The sequence below is a fragment of the Arachis ipaensis genome, chromosome B10, assembly GCF_000816755.2.
Source record: "Arachis ipaensis cultivar K30076 chromosome B10, Araip1.1, whole genome shotgun sequence".
Taxonomy (NCBI): domain Eukaryota; kingdom Viridiplantae; phylum Streptophyta; class Magnoliopsida; order Fabales; family Fabaceae; genus Arachis; species Arachis ipaensis.
Genome location: NC_029794.2, coordinates 6,423,437 through 6,427,368, shown reverse-complemented (window position 1 = coordinate 6,427,368; position 3,932 = coordinate 6,423,437). Strand labels below are relative to the sequence as shown.

Below are 3,932 nucleotides of genomic sequence, written 5' to 3'. Positions count from 1 at the left end.
AGATGCTGCCGAAATTTTATAAAAATTAGAGATTTTGTTTATATGATTATTTAAAAAGATTTAGATTCAAAGGCTATATGGTTTGATTTAAAGTTATTAAGAAAATGAGCATGCTTTAAGTTTGATTCATTTAGAAAAGAATGAATTATATTTTGAATTCGAACTATTGATGGACGGAATGGGAGGTGTGATAATGAAGGAAAAAGATTGAATATGATTGATGTATGATGATGAATGAGATGCGATTGAGAATGATGTGGATGTTGATGAATTATAATTGAATTATTTATATGGCTTGAATAATTTAAGGATCTGAGATACGAGGTTCCCTGGATTAAGTGCCGTGGCTTGCCACCACGTGTACCAGGTTGAAAACTCGATACTCTGTTGACCCTACGACGTAAGTGTGACCGGGCACTATATAAATTCCCGGGAATGTTACCCCCATTGAGTAATATTGATTATTTGAGATAAAGCTATGCATAGACTCTTGGGGATGCACGTCGGGGGACAGTCTAAGGACAATTCAGACTTGTCGGGTTGGCTGGATAACCGACAGATGAGCCTCATCAGCCATAGGACAGGCATGCATCATATGCATAATACTTGAATTACTTGCTTGTGCTTTAATTGGGTGTGCCTATATGTATTTGCCATGTTAAATTTGTATTTGTTACCTGCAGTAATTGTAACCTTCTTTGCTTGTCTTTATCTGTCTATTTGTCTGTGAAAATGCATGATGGAGTTGGAGGTATGGAGGAATGGTAGTATGGGACTTAGATTTAAGGTTAAATTAAGTTAGGTTTAAATATTCTTAGAAAACCACCTCTTATGGCTTCTATTTAATACTTTAAGCTCTATAATCTGAGTGTCAGCGTTCTAGGATTGCCTCTGGCATTCCAGGATCTTATATATTATGTGTGTGGAACCTTTACCATACTGAGAACCTCCGGTTCTCATTCCTTACTATGTTGTTGTTTTTCAGATGCAGGTCGAGAGGCACCTCGTTAGGCATCTGGACTCTCTTAAAGCGGAGTGGTTACTAGGTAGTTTTGTTGTACAGTGATGAATATATATGTACTTAGCTTTCTCTCCGCATAACTTATTCTTTTTGATCCTCTTAGAGGTTTATGGAGAGGCAGGACTGTGTATATGTACTTTTGGATTTTGGATATGTATGTACATATGTGTAAATATTCTCCGGCCAGTCTTGACTTCGCAGGCTGAGTTAAGAGCTTGTTATTTTTTATCTTTGGCACTCTATTCCTACTTCTGTTATCATATGTTTAATAGTTATGGTTTCCTTAGCACGCAAGTTAACTCATTCCTTGAGCGTTGCGCTTTTATTTCGCAATTTTTATTTCCTCTATTCTTCAAGGCTCCTAGCATATTATAATTCTTCTGCTATTATATATATACATTTTATTTTAGAGGTCGTAATACCACACCACATCTGTTTTACGACTTAAGCGTAAAGCTCTGTGTGGTAGGGTGTTACATTATGGTATCAGAGCAGTTCGTTCCTATAGAGCCTGAAAGACGGACTGATTGTGCTTCTGTGCATTCTCTGTATATGTATTTATGTGCTATTAGGATATCTGACTGATATATATGGCATAAACATTTGTGAGCATGCATTTGGAACTTAAAGCATTAGACCTGCGATATTAAGACTGATCAACTTAATATCACTTGTTTAATGTGTATGAGAACCAGATGTCGACTCGCGGACGTGATCGCGGGTGAGATGGAGATAGAATATACATCGTTACTCTTTGCCCTGTAGGGAATGGTCCAGTAGACTTTATGGCTGCTCTGGGAAATATGGCTGTGGCTTTGCAGGCAACAACTGAGGCACTGGTAATCAGATAAATCAGGGTAATCATGGTAACAATAATGATGAGGACGGTCCTATGACACTTGCTACATTTTTGAAAGTTCGCCTTCCGACTTTTAGGGGAACCTCAAATCCTACTTATGCAGATAATTGGATTCAGGCTATGAAACGAGCATTGCAGGCCCAACAGGTTCATGAGGAGCAATGTGTTGAATTTGGAACTTATCAACTGCAAGGTGAGGCTCAGTATTGGTGACAGGGGACACGATGTATCCTGCAGGCAAGTGGCACTGTGATAGTCGGGAGATTGGTTATTTAAGAATCCTATTTTGCTTGATTGTTTTGAGAAGTCAGTATAGTTTATGCCGGAAAGGTCAGAAGTGCCAGTTGTGGTGAATAGTTACTATTTGAACTCTATGATAGTAAACTGTTCTAGGACTGAATGTCAAGGTATTATGTTATTAAAATGTAGGAGTGTCATGTGATGATCAGAGCTCAGAGCAGATTCCAATTGTAAGTGAATTTCCAGATGTGTTTCCGGATGATATTAATGAATTTTCACCTAACTGAGAGGTTGAGTTTGCAATTGAATTAGTGCCTGGAGCCAGTCCAATTTTGATTACTCTTTATAGGATGTCACCTTTAGAAATGACTGAACTGAAGACTCAGCTGGAAGATCTGTTGGGTAAGCATTTTATCCGACCAAGTGTTTCTCCGTGGGGAGCGCCAGTGTTACTGGTAAAGAAGAAGGATGGAAGTATGCACTTGTGTGTCGATTATCGGCAATTGAATAAGATTATTGTGAAGAATAAATATCCACTACCTAGAATGGACGACCTAATGGATCAGTTACAAGGTGCAGGTGTGTTTTCTAAGATTGATCTGCGATCCGAGTATCATCAGATAAGGGTTAGAGATGAAGATATTCCAAAAACTGCTTTCAGAACACGTTTTGGTCATTATGAGTATACAGTGATGTCTTTTGGGTTAACTAATGCCCCAGCAGTATTCATCGATTATATGGGCAGGATTTTCTGACTGCATCTGAACAAGTTTGTTATTGTCTTCATTGATGATATTCTTGTTTATTCTAAGACTGAAGAGGAGCATGCTGATCATTTGCGAACTGTGCTACAAATTCTGAGAAACAGGAAGTTATACGCTAAGTTATCTAAATGCGAGTTTTGGAAGAGTGAGGTAAAGTTTCTCGGTCACGTGGTGAGTAAGCAGGGAATAGCCATGGATCCTGCTAAGGTGGAAGCAGTAATGAATTGGGAGCGACTAACTTCAGTGACAGAGATCAGGAGTTTTCTAGGTTTGGCGAGATATTATTACAGATTCATTAAGGGACTTTTATAGCTCGCCTTACCTTTAACTAAGTTGACTAGGAAGGATACGCTTTTTATTTGGACCCAGAATGTGAAGAGAGTTTTTGAGCAATAAAGCACAGATTGACTACTGCACCCGTATTGGTATTGCCTGAGCCAAGTGAACCGTTTGAAGTATATTGTGATGAATCACTAAAGGGTTTAGGGTGCGTTCTAATGCAGCAACAGAATGTTGTAGCATACGCCTCACGGCAATGGTAACAATAATGATGAGGACGGTCCTATGACACTTGCTACATTTTTGAAAGTTCGCCTTCCGACTTTTAGGGGAACCTCAAATCCTACTTATGCAGATAATTGGATTCAGGCTATGAAACGAGCATTGCAGGCCCAACAGGTTCATGAGGAGCAATGTGTTGAATTTGGAACTTATCAACTGCAAGGTGAGGCTCAGTATTGGTGACAGGGGACACGATGTATCCTGCAGGCAAGTGGCACTGTGATAGTCGGGAGATTGGTTATTTAAGAATCCTATTTTGCTTGATTGTTTTGAGAAGTCAGTATAGTTTATGCCGGAAAGGTCAGAAGTGCCAGTTGTGGTGAATAGTTACTATTTGAACTCTATGATAGTAAACTGTTCTAGGACTGAATGTCAAGGTATTATGTTATTAAAATGTAGGAGTGTCATGTGATGATCAGAGCTCAGAGCAGATTCCAATTGTAAGTGAATTTCCAGATGTGTTTCCGGATGATATTAATGAATTTTC

At 38.9% G+C, this 3,932-nt stretch overlaps 1 long non-coding RNA gene across 1 annotated transcript in view; it reads left to right on the top strand.

Annotated features, from left to right (window-relative positions):
• The window catches only part of LOC110267611, a 1,888-nt gene extending 771 nt beyond the window's left edge, over positions 1-1,117 (top strand). Inside the window, exon 4 of the long non-coding RNA XR_002355426.1 lies at positions 986-1,117. This is a non-coding gene — a long non-coding RNA (uncharacterized LOC110267611). The remainder of the gene's footprint in view (positions 1-985) is intronic.